General features: G+C 46.1%; 1 protein-coding gene and 1 long non-coding RNA gene across 3 annotated transcripts in view; both read right to left on the bottom strand.

Annotated features, from left to right (window-relative positions):
• Positions 1-1,517, bottom strand: part of CFAP97 (cilia and flagella associated protein 97) — a 44,862-nt gene extending 43,345 nt beyond the window's left edge. Inside the window, exon 1 of one of the 2 annotated variants that reach the window (XM_040418742.1) lies at positions 1,439-1,517. The gene's annotated coding sequence lies outside the window, so the exon portion shown is untranslated. The remainder of the gene's footprint in view (positions 1-1,438) is intronic. The other variant, XM_040418743.1, reaches the window with a different exon arrangement.
• LOC120990160 overlaps positions 1-17,159 on the bottom strand; it is a 954,651-nt gene that overhangs the window by 46,174 nt on the left and 891,318 nt on the right. The gene's annotated exons all lie outside the window — the stretch shown is intronic.

Raw genomic sequence — 17,159 nt, forward strand, 5'->3', positions numbered from 1 at the left:
TCCAACTTTAAGTTCCCAATCCGCCCTTGATTTTGACCGGGGATGTGGAATAGCCTCATTGTCATTCCACAGGGCTAATCTGTGGCTTTTCAATGTGTAGATTAATAATGAATATGGCGGGGATTTAAAACATCTAATTCAAAAGCATTACAGAAACCAGGGACCAAACCAAGGGAACGGGAGCTGAGCGGCAGTACACCGACGGAGAACTTCCAGAGGCCCACATCTTGTAGGCAGGTCCAAACTGGCAGAAGGTTGGCCTACACAAGTAGATGGGCCCAACAAAAGTGGGCGGGGTCAGCGACGGCATAGTGTAGCACAAAATACCTTCCCGGCAGAACCACATACCAAAGCGCAGCATATATCTTCCCAGAAGCTGCCCTTCTGTGGTGGCCATCAACAGCGGCCACATTCTGTCCTGCTCCTCCAATTGTCCAGCAGGGGTCTTAGGAGGTGGGATTTGGGCCACAGCACCAAGCCAGCCCTACCTTCAGCATGCTGCCTGGACTTCCCCCAGTAATGACCCCAACAGTGCTCCAGTAGTATGATCCACAAGTGGTCAAGTCATTCAAGTCATCGTCTCCAGTGTAGGTCAAAGACCTTTTCCAGTTTGCAGCCTGAGAAACCTGCGCCATTTTTACACTGCAGCTTAGGAAAGTGGTCAGCAGAGAGCCATGGGGTCACATCCCCCTCTTCAGTAATCTACTGTATCAGGAGGGAACCAGCAGTCACTGGCCAGAAACATAAGTACCTGATGCTCCCAGTGCTACCATTGAGAGCATCAGATCATTGTACCCGGCCAGTGGCAGTGAGGAGGGCTTGATGGCCCCCTTGGCATTAGCCCACCAGGACATTTCCGCCCCTGGGTATAACCACTACATAGTGGATGGTGTTTATTTAGTTATTTCCTCCACCTGCTGACAACAGCTAATCTCATGGGGTACTGGGTGTTAGATCCCCAATGATCTGATATTGTCAGGGATTAGCCCCATTACGCGGGCACGGATTCTGTGTCAAGTGACGCGTCCCTTTTTTACCCCTGGATATGGATTGCAAATACATAGCCGATTCCTGCTTAAATCAATGGGACGCTGAATTCTTGGAGGCTGGCCGGTGATTCCGGTGGGGAATCAGTGTGAACATGGAGTGTGGCCGCCACTGGAGGTGTATACACTCACAGGGCACAGTACAGGTGAGTACACACGACGCGGATGTCCTGTGCGGTCAGCTGTCACTCAGTGCTGTCAGAAGAAGACGCATCCGGTCTCTATGGCGACTGCAGGAGGGCGGGGCTCCGCTCTGTACAGCTCTGGTCAGTGGGCACACATGAGGAGGATTATAATATACAACCCCACTGCAAAGCGTAAGACACACACTGACATAGAGAAACCCGACACTAAAATAACGGCTTGGACACCGCTCACACCTGCGCCGTTACCTGCTCTAGTCCGCTGTCCGGGTTCTCTATAAACGCACAGATACCGCACGCTGCACACACGGCTCCTCTACTGCGCGCTCTACTCTGGTCTCCAGCTTTCTCACAACATAGCTCCAGTACTGTCTGCCACGAAAGCCACGCCCCCGGTAACCAAGACGTCACTTCCGCCACAAGCAAAAGCCCGGGCGACATTTTTCTTTAGGGCACGGGGGATATACATGGCGGGGGGAACATTTAGTAACGTGTGTGAGGATGTGATTCTGGCCTGCACATGTCTCCACGACTTATATGGGGACCTTTTAAACGTTAACACAATGTAAAAATACCACAAACATACATATTCAGCAATTTGCAGGCATGAGATAATGGTGTAAAGGGGATAGCTAGGGTCGCCAGATCTCCCCACCAAAAATACTGGCCAAGTTTATATGGGTGAAAAGGGGTCTGGTTTAAGGCCACAGCCTAAAGGGGTATTCCAGATATGTGGAGTCCCCGAAATGAACAGATTGTCGCTGCCGTATCGGAGTTGGACCTCCACTGATTGGCACAAGGTTGCCTTCTCTGTTGAGTCTTCTTTTCTGCTTTGTCAGATGAATGGACGTCAGTGTGTCAGGCAGGGGCAGGCTGGGGACTTAAAGTGGAACTGGAAAAAAAACTAAAAGTGGCCCCATGTTGTAGGGGGAATCCAAGTTGACAGAAGGCAACAAGTTGTTGGGGTCAGCAATACCATAGTGTAAAATACCGTCCCATCGTAACCATATACCACAGTGCAGCACAATATACTGCTCCAAAAGCTGTCCTCTGTGGTGGCCATCAATAGCTGCCATCTTCTGTCCTCCTCCGCAGAGGGCCACAGCAGTTAAATTCAGGAGGGCATGTGCGGTTGCTGGCTGGGTACATAAGTACCTGACTTCGGATGTTTCCACTGCTGGTGGCAGCGTTATGATCTGGGGAATGCTTTTGTGGAATTTTCTGGGCACACTCATCCATGTGGACCGCCAATCAGACCTCAGCTCAGACCCCAATGTAAATGACCCCCTAATCAGACTTCAGATCAGAACCCCAATGTTAGGCCTCATGCACACGACCGTGTGTATTTTGCGGTCCGCAAAAAATGCGGATGACGTCCGTGTGCATTCCGGATTTTGTGGAACGGAACAGCTGGCCTCTAATAGAACAGTCCTATCCTTGTCCGTAATGTGGACAATAATAGGACATGTTCTATTTTTTTGCGTAACGGACACAGAATGCACACAGAGTAACTTCCTTTTTTTTGGCGGACCCATTGAAATGAATGGTTCCGTATACAGTTCGCAAAAAAAAAAAAAAAGACGGAACGGACACGGAAATAATATACGTTCGTGTGCATGAGCCCTTAATAAGACCTCAGATCAGACCCCAATATGAATGACCCCCAATCTGACCTCAGATAAGAGGCCCAATATAAATAAGACCCTCCCATTCAGACCTCAGATCAGACCCCCATACCTCAGTTGAAACCCTCATACCTCAAAGCAAATAAAATAAAATCTACTTGCCTCTCCTGCTCCAGACACTGCCGCTCCCATGATCCAGCTCTCCTCTTCTCTCTGCAGCGCACTGTGCTGTGCCCCGACGCGCACAGAGTGAGGTCCCAGGGCGCCCACGTCCTCATGCTGTGCGCAGTCACAGCGAGCGGCTGAGCACCAGGAAGTGGTGAGTACAGAGCCCGGGGAGTGCTGCATTCACCGCTTCCCTGTCCTCCGGTACTAATGAGCGCTACCATAATGGAAGCTCTCATTAGTATTCTCCCCATAAGACGCAGTGGCATTCCCCCCCCCCCCCCCCCCCTATATAATAAATACTACATTTGCAGCCACCACTAGAGGGAGCTCACCGCATAGGGATCTATGCTGCTCTTTTTGATATGTAAATACATTTGTTTTTTCCCCCTGCGCCTTTTTTTTTTTGCAATATTTTATAAGCCATTGCAACTTTTAGTCGCAACTGACATTTTTACGCTGCCCAAGTCAGTTTCCAAAAAGAGGACATGGCGAGGGAACATTCATCATTATTTACGCCAGAAACTGTCTAAATAATGACTGAAATCTACGGCAGCTATGAGTTTGGCGCATGGTCTGTCAGAGGAGGCATTTAATATATGATGTGGCTGCTCCTCCTCACAAATGACATGCCTCCGCTGGCAGCGCAGCCCCTCTATTAAGACCAGCATAGCACACGCCGCACACTTGATAAATTAGGGCCGAGGTGTTCCTATAGAGCAGGGATCAGCAACCTTCAGCTCTCCAGCTGCTGTGAAACTACAACTCCCAGCATGCAAACATGCTCGGCTGTTATCACAACTCCCATAGCAGTGAATGGGGCATTCTGGGAGTTGTAGTTTCAGAACATCTGGAGTGCTGGAGGTTGCTGAGCTGTTAGAGAGAGTGAAGCATGGTGCCTTTCTATGTAGCTAAACTTTATTCTCACCATATTACAGGAGAGTGTTAGGCTACATTCACACGACCATTTGAATGAGTCCACATCCGTACCGCAATTTTGCGGAACGGGTGCGGACCCATTCATTTCATGGGGGCCGCAAAAGATGCGGACAGCACACAGTGTGCTCCATGCCGCGGCCCCTCAAAAAGATTAGAACATGTCCTATTCTTGTCTGCAATTGCGGAAAAGAATAGGCATTTTCTATGATAGCGGCGGTATGTGCGGTACGCAAATTGCGGAACACACATGGGCCGGTATCCGTGTTTTGCGGTGGTGTAAACGGATGTCTTAATATACTGCGATGCAGAAGTACTGCAGTGTATTATACCAGCAGATCAGATGTTCAAACTCCCCAGTGAGTCTAAAAACATTTTTGAAAAAATTTCAAGTAAACAAAATCCCCCAAAAAATAAAAATTTTATAAACAATGTTTAGCAAAAAAATGCCAAGAACTTTTAATAAAAATAGTCCCTCATAACTGGGGGGAAAAAAATAAGAAAACTATACATAATTGCTATCACTACAATTATGACCATAACAGAACAAACTATAAAACTATCTTAGGGTACTTTCACACTTGCGGCAGAGGAATCCGGCAGGCAGTTCCGTCGCCGGAACTGCCTGCCGAATCCGGCAATATGTATGCCAATTGATGGCATTTGTCAGACTGATCAGGATCCTAATCCGTCTTAAAAATGCATTGAAATGCCGGATCGGTCTTTCCGGTGTCATTCGGAAAAAATGGACCTGGCATTTATTTTTTTCACCTTTTTTTTCCGTCTGCAGGACGGATCCGGAATTCCGGTATTTTGAATGCCAGATCATTCAGGCAAGTCTTCAGTTTTTTTGGCCGGAGATAAAACCGTAGCATGCTGCGGTATTATCTCCGTCCTGAACAGTGAAAAAGACTGAACTGAAGACCTCCTGATGCATCCTGAACTGAATGCTCTCCATTCAGAATGAATGGGGATAAAACTGATCAGTTCTTTTCCGGTATAGAGCTCCTAGGACGGAACTCTATGCCGGAAAAGAAAAACGCTAGTGTGAAAGTAGCCTTATTACTTATCCTTTAATTCCCAATAAAAAGTCTAAATTCAAAAACCTCATTGCCTCCTGCAAAGAAAACCCCCCACACAGCTCAACTGACTGAAAAATAAAAAAAATTATGGCTCTCAGAATATGATGACAGAAAAACAAGTGTAAGGCCTCTTTCACACGAGCGTGTCCGGATAAAGTCCGGATGCGTTGTGGCAAACCCGCACGAGTAGGTACCCAATTGCAGTCAGTTTTGACTGCGATTGAGTTCCGTTGTTCAGTTTTTATCGCGCGGGTGCAATGCGTTTTGCACGCGCATGATAAAAAACTGAATGTGGTACCCAGACCCGAACTTCTTCACAGAAGTTCAGGTTTGGGTTCAAGGTTGTGTAGATTGTATTATTTTACCTTATAACATGGGTATAAGGGAAAATAATAGCATTCTGAATACAGAATGCATAGTACAATTGGGCTGGAGGGGTTAAAAAAATAATAATAATAATTTAACTCACCTAATCCACTTAAGGTTCGCGCAGCCAGCATCTCTTCTGTCTTGTTCTGTGAGGAATAGGACCTTTGATGACGTCACTACGCTCATCACATGGTCAGTCACATGATCCATCACCATGGTAAAAGATCATGTGACGGACCATGTGATGAGCGTAGTGACGTCATCAAAGGTCCCATTCCTCACAGAACAAGACAGAAGAGATGCCGGCTGCGCGAACAAGTGGATTAAGGTGAGTTAAATTATTTTTTATTTTATTTTTAACCCCTCCAGCGCTATTGTACTATGCATTCTGTATTCAGAATGCTATTATTTTCCCTTATAACCATGTTATAAGGGAAAATAATAAAGATCGGGTCCCCATCCCGATCGTCTCCTCGCAACCGTGCATGAAAATCGCACCGCATCCGCACTTGCTTGTGATTTTCACTCAACCCCATTCACTTCTATGGGGCCTGCGTTGCGTGAAAAACGCAGAATATAGAACATGCTGCGATTTTCACGCAACGCACAAGTGATGCGTGAAAATCACCGCTCATGTGCACAGCCCCATAGAAATGAATGGGTCCGGATTCAGTGCGGGTGCAATGCGTTCAACTCACGCATTGCACCCGCGCGGAAAACTCGCCCGTGTGAAAGGGGCCTAAGGGAGGAGCAATCACTATGCCATCGCTCATCCCCATGCTGCCTAGTTGTTTGCCGGCGCAGATCGCTATATAGCACGATCTGTGGCCATCAAGTGCTGATTGTTAAGCGTGCTTAAAAATCACAATTGCCCGATGAATAAGCGTTTGCTCATTCATTGGGCAATCGCCGACAGTATTAGGGCTCATGCACACAAACATATTTTCTTTCTGTGTCCGTTCCATTTTTGGGGGGAGGACCGTATGCGGAACCATTCATTTTAATGGGTCCGCAAAAAAAAATGAAGTTACTCCGTGTGCATTCCATTTCCATGTGTCCGTTCCGCAAAAAAATAGAACATGTCCCTATATTGTCCGCATTACTGACAAGGATAGGACTGTTCTATTAGGGGCCAGATGTTCTGTTCCGCAAAATGTGGAATGCACACGGACATCATCAGTTGTTTTTTTTTGCGGATCCGTTTTTTTTTTCGAACTGCAAAATACATACGGTCATGTGCATGAGCCCTTACACTGCAAGATGAACACTAACAAGAATTCATGCAAACGCTCGTTAACGACTATCGGCTGAAAAATCAGCCAGTGTAATACTGCCCTAATAGAAAATACACCTTTTTCAATTGAATGCTTTTCAAAATCCTCCCCGCACGTTTATATCTCTGCATCCCTAACGACCCGCACTATGCAATTTTCAATAATTTATCCTGCACAGTAAACGACAAAAAAGAATGCAAAAAAACAACAACAATGCCATAAATGGAATAAAAAGCTATCAAAAAGTTTTATGTACCCCAAAATGATACCAAAGAAAAGTACAAGTTGTTACGTACAAATCAGGCCTTAAAGAGAACCTGTCACCGGGATTTTGTGTATAGAGCTGAGGACATGGGCTGCTAGATCGCCACTAGCACATCTGCAATACCCAGTTCCCATAGCTCTGTGTGCTTTTATTGTGTATAAAAACCGATTTGATCCATATGCAACTTAACCTGAGATGTGTCCTGTCCCTGACTCATTTCATATACAGGACTCATCTCAGGTTAATTTGCATATGGATCAAATCTTTTTTTTTTTACACAATAAAAGCACACAGAGCTATGGGGACTGGATATTGCGGATGTGCTAGCGGCCATCTAGCAACCCATGTCCTCAGCTCTATATACACAAAATCCAGGTGACAGGTTCCCTTTAACACAATGTCATAGAATTTAAAATAAAAAAGTTATGGGTCTTAGAATGCTGCCATGCAAAGTTTTACAGAACAAATGTAGTAAAACTAAAAAATATATATATACATACATATATGTTATCACTGTAATTGTACTGACTGAAAGGATAAAGTTATCATGTTATTTATGCCACAAAGTTAACGTTGCAAAATTTATAACGTAAACACGCAGTGGCAATGGTGCCATTAAAAACTCAAATTCTCCTGCAAACAAAACAAGCCCTCATGCGACTACATCAAGAGAAAAATTAAAAATGTATAGCTTTTAGAATGCGAAAATAAAAAATATAGCTTGGTCACTAAGACCCAAAACAGGCTGTTCACTAAGGAGTTAACTAATTAGGGCCGCATTGCTTAGTCGGTCTGCCGTGTGAGGCTACGTCTACACGACGACATTTGTCGCGCGACATTAGTGCAACAATTTTTATAATGGCAGTCTATGGTGTCGCACCGCAACATGCAACATGCTGCGACTGCGACGCAACAGTCGCAGAAAATCCATTTGAGATGGATTTTTCTGCGACTATTGCCTCGCAGTCGCAGCATGTTGCATGTTGCAGTGCGACACCATAGACTGCCATTATAAAAATTGTTGCGCGATATTAGTGCAACAAAATGTTGCGCTACAAATGTTGCAGTGTAGTTGCGACTTATTGTCGCGCGACAAATGTCGTCGTGTAGACGTAGCCTTAATGGCCGGACGGCACCAGCAATACAATGTGACCATTAAGGCCTCTTGCATAAGTTTTTTTTTTCCGTTTACCTTCCGTTTTTTGCGATCCGTACCATATACGGAACAATTCATTTCAATGGATCCGAAAAAAAAAACAAAAAAGGAAGGTACTCCGTATGCCTTCCGTTTCTGTATTTCCATTTTTCCGTTTCGTTCAAAGATAGAACATGTCCTATTATTGTCCGCATAACGGACAAGGATAGTACTGTTCTATCAGGGGGCAGCTGTTCCGTTCCGCAAAAAACAGAATGCACACGGATGTCATCCGTATTTTTGCGGATCTGTTTTTTGCGGACCGCAAAATACTGAAAAAGCCATACGGTTGTGTGCAAGAGGCCTAACAATGCAAACTGACTAAACGGTGCAGACCTATTTAGTTATTTGGAGCCCGCTGCAGCTCATATGGCTGTGTGGTACTCGACCACAGCACAAGCACGCCTTGTGGTCAGACCCTAAGGCTAGGTCTACACGACGACAATAAGTCGCACGACACATAGGGCACTACTACACTGCAACATGTGTCGTGCTACATCTTTTATAATGGTAGTCTATGGTGTTGCACTGCGACATGCGGCATGCTACAACTCAACAGTCGCAGAAAAATCCATCTTGAATGGGTTTTTTTGACTGTCGTGTCGCAGTTGCAGCATGTCGCATTATAAAAATTGTCACGTGGCAAATGTCGTCATGTAGACCTAGCCTAAGTCCTCTTTCACACGAGCGTGACGGATTGGCTCAGTGAAACTCGCACTATTTTGCAAGCAAGTTCAGTCAGTTTTGTCTGCGATTGTGTTCAGTTTTTTCTGCGCGGGTGCAATGCGTTTTAAAGGGTTTTTCACGAGCATGATAAAAAACGGAAGGTTTACAAACAACATCTCTTAGCAACCATCAGTGAAAACCGCATTGCATCCGCAGCTGCTTCCGAAAGCAATGCGTTTTTCACGCTGCCCCGTTTACAGGGCTGCGTGAAAAACGCTGAATATTGAACATGCTGCGATTTTCACGCAACGCACAAGTGATGCGTGAAAAACAACGTTCATGTACACAGATAGATTGAAATGAATGGGTCTGGATTCAGTGCGGGCGCAATGCCTTCGCATCACGCATTGCGCCCGTGCGGAAAACTCGCTCGTGTAAAGGGGGCCTAAAAGTTGTAAAACTAAAAAACTTATAAATTTGGTATCATCGTAGTTGCACTGACGCACAGAATAAATAAACCCAAAAGGGAAACCCAGTTAAGGCCTCTTTCACACTACAGTATGTCCATTTCAGTGTTTTGCGTTCCGTTTTTCACGGATCCGTTGTCCCGTTTTTGGGTTCCGTTGTGTCTCCGTTTCTGTTCCGTTTTTCCGTTCCGTTTTTCCGTATGCCATATACAGTATACAGTAATTACATAGAGAAAATTGGGCGGGGCATAACATTTTCAATAGATGGTTCAGCAAAAAACGGAACGGAAACGGAAGACATACGGATGCATTTCTGTATGTGTTCAGTTTTTTTGGCGGACCCATTGACTTGCATTGAGCCACGGACCGTGATTTGCGGACAAACATAGGACATGTTCTATCTTTTCACGGCACGGAAAAACGGAAATACGGAAACGGAATGCATACGGAACACATTCCGTTTTTTTGCGGACCCATTGAAATGAATGGTTCCGTATACGGACCGTATACGGACCGCAAAAAACGGACCGCAAAACGGAAGAAAAAAACGGTAGTGTGAAAGAGGCCTAACACTGGTGTGTGCCAAAAGAGAATAAAGTGCTGGACAAAAGGTCATTCAGAAATGCCATTAATTCATCAATTAATAAAAATAACATAACATATCATACAAACCCAAGAAGAAGCAGAGGGGGACCAGGGCTAAAATGATCATAACTCAAGTAAATAATCCATGTCTATCTCAGCAAAGGGTTAATGAGCACGCCCACATCAAGCATAGTGCTAGGGCAATGCCACAGTGCATGACTACAAAATAATACACTGCTCAAAAAAATAAAGGGAACACTTAAACAACACAATGTAACTCCAAGTCAATCACACTTCTGTGAAATCAATCTGTCCACTTAGGAAGCAACACTGAGTGACAATCCATTTCACATGCTGTTGTGCAAATGGGATAGACAACAGGTTGAAATTATAGGCAATTAGCAAGACACCCCCAATAAAGGAGTGGTTCTGCAGGTGGTGACCACAGACCACTTCGCAGTTCCTATGCTTCCTGGCTGATGTTTTGGTCACTTTTGAATGCTGGCGGTGCTTTTACTGTAGTGGTAGCATGAGACGGAGTCTACAACCCACACAAGTGGCTCAGGTAGTGCAGCTTATCCAGGATGGCACATCAATGCGAGCTGTGGCAAGAAGGTTTGCTGTGTCTGTCAGCGTAGTGTCCAGAGCATGGAGGCGCTACCAGGAGACAGGCCAGTACATCAGGAGACGTGGAGGAGGCCGTAGGAGGGCAACAACCCAGCAGCAGGACTGCTACCTCCGCCTTTGTGCAAGGAGGAACAGGAGGAGCACTGCCAGAGCCCTGCCAAATAACCTCCAGCAGGCCACAAATGTGCATGTGTCTGCTCAAACGGTCAGAAACAGACTCCATGAGGGTGATATGAGGGCCCGACGTCCATAAGTGGGGGTTGTGCTTACAGCCCAACACCGTGCAGAGAACACCAAGATTGGCAAATTCGCCACTGGCGCCCTGTGCTCTTCACAGATGAAAGCAGGTTCACACTGAGCAGATGTGACAGACGTGACAGAGCCTGGAGACGCCGTGGAGAACGTTCTGCTGCCTGCAACATCCTCCAGCATGACCGGTTTGGCATTGGGTCAGTAATGGTGTGGGGTGGCATTTCTTTGGAGGGCCGTACAGCCCTCCATGTGCTCGCCAGAGGTAGCCTGACTGCCATTAGGTACCGAGATGAGATCCTCAGACCCCTTGTGAGACCATATGCTGGTGCGGTTGGCCCTGGGTTCCTCCTAATGCAAGACAATGCTAGACCTCATGTGGCTGGAGTGTGTCAGCAGTTCCTGCAAGACGAAGGCATTGATGCTATGGACTGGCTCGCCCGTTCCCCAGACCTGAATCCAATTGAGCACATCTGGGACATCATGTCTCGCTCTATCCACCAACGTCACGTTGCACCACAGACTGTCCAGGAGTTGGCAGATGCTTTAGTCCAGGTCTGGGAGGAGATCCCTCAGGAGACCGTCCGCCACCTCATCAGGAGCATGCACAGGCGTTGTAGGGCGGTCATACAGACACGTGGAGGCCACACACACTACTGAGCCTCATTTTGACTTGTTTTAAGGACATTACATCAAAGTTGGATCAGCCTGTAGTGTGTTTTTCCACTTTAATTTTGAGTGTGACTCCAAATCCAGACCTCCATGGGTTGAAAAATTTGATTTCCATTTTTTTATTTTTGTGTGATTTTGTTGTCAGCACATTCAACTATGTAAAGAACAAAGTATTTCAGAAGAATATTTAATTAACTCAGATCTAGGATGTGTTATTTTTGTGTTCCCTTTATTTTTTTGAGCAGTGTATATAAAGTGCAATGCCACAGTAAATGTCAGCCTGGAAGTAATTCACACACATAGCAGACCAGTGCTGAGCATGTTCTTAACTGGTGAGGTGGATCCGATAAGCTGCTTATCTGGAAGAGCTGGTCTTGCACTGGCACAGATAGACAGCAGTGGTGTAGCAGAGCAGGGAGGTCATTCACTGCTAGTATAGCAGAGCTGTAGTAACTGAACTGTAGATTTGAACATAGCAGTGCTGATCTATTGGATTTAGCAGCTGGTATAGCAGAGCTAAGTGGCTGGTGTAGCAGAGCTGGAGTGCCTGTGTAGTCAGAGGTGGACTGGTCATAGAGCCTACAGGGAAATTTCCTAGGGGGCCAATCGAGCCCTACTTTCTGACACTGGCGAATGACTGCACATGCCCTCCTACTGTTGTGGCCCCCTGCTCCATATCTTAATCAGAGAGGACTGGAGGCGGACAGAAAATGGTAGCTATTGATGGCCACCAGAGGTACAGCTTTTTGGGCAACATATTGTGCTGCACTGTGGTATATAGTTCTGGTGGGACGGTATTGCTGACCCTGCCTACTTGTGTCATCCCACCATATGTCAATTTGCACCACCCCCTACAACATGGGGCCAATTTTTTAATTTTTTTCCTAGTACCACTTGGAGTTCCCAGTCTGCCCCTGTGTGTAGTAGAACTGGAGGGCCAATGTAGCAGAGCTGGAGTCTGTGAGCAGGGATGCAGGAAACAACCTGTATAATGAGGTGGCGTCCTGCTGCAAAAAGACTCTCATCAGAGGAGAGACAGAGCAGGAGGGAGGCAGATCACAGCACTGGATCCAGGACAGGTGAGAAACAAATGGAAAAAGACATATAAAGGCTACATGCACACAACCGTATGTGTTCTGCAGTCCGCAAATTGCGGATCTGCAAAAAAAACAAAAAACGGATGACATCCGTTTTTTTTTTGCGGAACCATTGTAACAATGCCTAGAAACGGACAAGAATAGGACATGTTCTATTTTTTTGCGGGGCTACGGAACGGACATACTGATGCGGACAGCACACGGTGTGCTGTCTGCATTTTTTGCGGACCCTTTGAAATGAATGGGTCTGCGTCCTATCCGCAAGAAAACCCTGAACGGACAAGGAAACAAACCACGTTTGTGTGCATATAGCCAAAGAAGTAGAAAAAAATTTGCCCAGCACACCGGGCACGCATTTCATCAACAGCTTTGTCTGGGTTGGTATTGACTCTCATTTTGTTGTTTTTAATAATTGCTGAATTACACTTATTGCTAAAAAAAAAAAAAAAACGCACCCAGAAATGTCAGATTGCTGCATACATTTATGTCTCATGCAGATATGTAAATAATTAGAGATGTGGTCTGATTAGACACGGGGTCTTACCAAAAGAGAGCATAAAAGTGCTGTCCCTGCTGCCCTATAAAAGGCTCTCAGAGGCTACTTTAGGGTAGTGTACCTCTTGGTGAGAGAAAGTGGACTGCTAGACATGCCTCTACAATGTACTGAAAAACATTTTGCCCAGTTGATAGACTGGTTGTTTCAATGAATTGCCCTCCATCTGGGCCGTTTTGACCCAGCTGTTAGGAGGTGTTGAGAGCTGTGGTTACTTGAGGGTATGTACACTCTGAGAACAGGCTCCGGATGCCCAGACTGACCACCAGTAGAGAGGATCGTTTGACCAACCAACAAGCAAGAGAAGCTTTGTCCATAGGTGACACCTTCATTACACACCACTGTCTGCCTGGACCATTTCCAGGTGCTTAGCAGAAGGAAATTTGGTGTGATGGCGCCCATTACGTGTCCTGCTGTTGACAGCCAGCCACCGTCCCCTTTATTTGTAGTGGTGTCATGAATGAGAAACCTGGACTGCTACTGACTGGAACCGTATAGTCTTTAGTGATGAATCCAGTTTCTCTTTGGAATCTGACAACAGTTGGTTTCTAGTTTGGAGGCCCTCATGATGAGCGTTTCAATCCTGTCTTTGTTGCCCCAACTGCTGATTTGATGATCTGGGGAACCAACATGAAATTCGGTCACCTCTAGTAGTGATATGAGGGACCCTAACAGCTCAGCGATATGTGCAGGACCTCCCGCGGCCACATGTGGTGCATCTCATGGCAGGGCTTCCTACTGGCATTTTTTGTGCAGACTGTATGTAGATTTCAGCTGGTTAATTCATTTGAGTGATTGGTGCTAGAATTGGGGGGAAGGGGAAGAAGGCGATGACAAAATAAGATATATTACAAAGTTTCTTATCTTTTGCTTTTTTAGAGACCATTTGTAATACATAGAACATGTTTCTGAGAAGCAAAACCAACCAGTATGGCTGTGCTTCTTATTGTCACTTTTGTAAGGCCCCTTTCACACGGGCGAGTATTCCGCGCGGGTGCAATGTGTGAGTTGAACGCATTGCACCCGCACTGAATCCCGACCCATTTATTTCTATGGGGCTGTGCACACGAGCGGTGATTTTCACGCATCACTTGTGCGTTGAGTGAAAATCGCAGCATGCTCCTCTTTGTGCGTTTTTCACGAACGCAGGCCCCATAGAAGTGAATGGGGATGAGTGAAAATCGCAAGCATCTGCAAGCAAGTGCGGATGTGGTGCGATTTTCACGCACGGTTGCTAGGTGACGATCGGGATGGAGACCCGATCATTATTATTATTATTATTATTATAAGGGAAAATATTACAATCTACAGAACACTGATCCCAAGCCCGAACTTCTGTGAAGAAGTTCGGGTACCAAACATGCGCGATTTTTTTCACGTGAGTGCAAAACGCATTACAATGTTTTGCACCCGCGCGGAAAAATCGCACATTTTCCCGCAACGCACCCGCCTCTTATCCGGGCCAAAAATATGACGCCCGTGTGAAAGAGGCCTAAAAATGGCTGCAGCAACATCACAGAATAATATCAAGATCTTTGTAGCTAAATATAAAAACTGCTGTTCCAACATCTAATTTACCAATGTATGTCCAAATTTATGGGGGGAAATCCACATTTTTTGTCACTAATTTTGACGCAGATTTACCCCAAGTCTCATCGTTTGTATTGCAAAGCGTGAAATCTGCACCAAAAATCCGTAAAAATAATTGACATGCCCCACTGCAGGTATATTTCTGCATGGAGATTGTACATGAGATTTTTAAAATGTCGCCCACTTAGCTGGTACGGTATTGTATGAAAATCTGCACGGTACGCACAGTGTGCATATACAGTGCCTTGCAAAACTATTCACCCCCCTTGACTTTTTTCGTGTTTTGGTGCCTCACAACCTGGAATTAACGTGGATTGTTTGAGGATTTGCATCATGTATTTTACAGAACATGCCCACAACTTTGAAGATGTTTTTTTTTTATTGTGAAGCAAACAACAAATGGGACAAAATAACTGAAAAATTCAATGTGCATAACTATTCACCCCCCTAAAGTCAATACTTTGTAGAGCCAACTTTTGCGGCAATCACAGATCCAAGTCGCTTTGGATAAGGCTACTTTCACACTAGCGGCACGGACCTCCGGCAGGCTGTTCCGTTGGGTGAACGGCCTGTCGGATCCATCCTGCCGCTAGTTAACATGTGCCCCCGGACTGCCACTCCGTCCCCATTGACTATAATGGGGGCGGGGGCGGAGTTCCCGGCGAGAGGCTCTCGGAATAAAACCGAGAGGTCCCTGCCGCTAGTGTGAAAGTAGCCTAAGTCTCTATGAGCTTGCCACATCTTACCACTGGGATATTCCTCCTTGCAAAACTGCTCCAGCTCTTTCAAGTTAGGCTACTTTCACACCTGCGTTCAGGTGTCCGCTCGTGAGCTCCGTTTGAAGGGGCTCACAAGCGGTCCCGAACGCAGCCGTCCGGCCCTGATGCATTCTCAGTGGAGGCGGATCCACTGAGAATGCATCCGCCTGCCAGCGCTCAGCCTCCGCTCCGCTCAGTGAGCGGACACCTGAACGCTGCTTGCAGCATTCGGGTGTCCGCCTGGCCGTGCGGAGGCGAGCGGATCCGTCCAGACTTATAATGGAAGTCAATGGGGACGGATCCGTTTGAAGATGACACCATATGGCTCAATCTTCAAGCGGATCCGTTCCCCATTGACTTTCAATGTAAAGTCTGAACGGATCCGCTCAGGCTACTTTCAGACTTAGAAATTTTTCTAAGTTATAATGCAGACGGATCCGTTCTGAATGGATGCGAACGTCTGCATTATCGGAGCGGATCCGTCTGATGAAACATCAGACGGACCCGCTCCGAACGCTAGTGTGAAAGTAGCCTTAGATAGTTTGCGCTTGTGAACAGCAATCTTTAAGTCTGACCACAGATTTTCTATTGGATTGAGATCTGGGCTTTGACTAGGCCATTCCAACACATTTAGGCCTATTGCACACGGACGTTTTTTTTTCCCGTTTACTGGCCGTTTTTTGCGTTCCGTATACGGAACCATTCATTTCAATGGTTCCGCAAAAAAAACTGAATGTACTCCGTATGCATTCCGTTTCCGTATTTCCGTTTTATCCGTTCCGTTTTAACATAGAACATGTCCTATTATTGCCCGCAAATCACAGTCCGTGGCTCCATTCAAGTCAATGGGTCCGCAAAAAAACGGAACACATACGGAAATGCATCCGTATGTCTTCCGTTTCCGTTCCGTTTTTTGCTGAACCATCTATTGAAAATGTTATGCCCAGCCCAATTTTATCTATGTAATTACTGTATACTGTATATGCCATACGGAAAAACGGAACAGAAACGGAAACCAAAAACGGAACAACGGATCTGTGAAAAACGGATCGCAAAACACTGAAAAAGCCATACGGTCGTGTGCAATAGGCCTTACATGTTTCCCCTTAAACCACTGAAGTGTTGCTTTAGCAGTGTGTTTGGGGTCATTGTCCTGCTGGAAGGTGAACCTCCGTCCTAGCCTCAAATCACGCACAGAGTGGGACAGGTTTTGCTCAAGAATATCCATCTTTCCCTTAACTCTGACCAGTTTCCCAGTCCCATCCCCCCAGCATGATGCTGCCACCACAATGTCTCACTGTGGGGGTGGTGTTCTTTGGGTGATGTGATGTGTTGGGTTTGCGCCAGACATAGCGTTTTCTTTGATGGCCGAAAAGTTCACTTTTAGTCTCATCAGACCAGAGCTCCTTCCTCCATACATTTTGGAAGTCTCCCACATGCCTTTTCGCAAACTCACAACGTGCCTTTTAGTTTTTAGCTGAAAGTAATGGCTTTCTTCTGGCCACTCTGCCATAAAGCCCAACTCTATGTAGCGTACAGCTTATTGTCGTCCTATGTACAGATACTCCAGTCTCTGCTGTAGAACTCTGCAGCTCCTCCAGGGTTACCTTAGGTCTCTGCGCTGCCTCTCGGATTAATCCCCTCCTTGCCTGGTCTGTGAGTTTTGGTGGGCGGTCGTCTCTTGGCAGGTTTGCTGTTGTGCCATGTTCTTCCCATTTGGTTATGATAGATTTGATGGTGCTCTTGGGGATCATCAAAGATTTGGATATTTTTTTATAACCTAACTCTGACTTGT

This window comes from Bufo bufo, chromosome 2 (genome assembly GCF_905171765.1).
Source record: "Bufo bufo chromosome 2, aBufBuf1.1, whole genome shotgun sequence".
In the NCBI taxonomy this organism is placed as follows: Eukaryota; Metazoa; Chordata; class Amphibia; order Anura; family Bufonidae; genus Bufo; species Bufo bufo.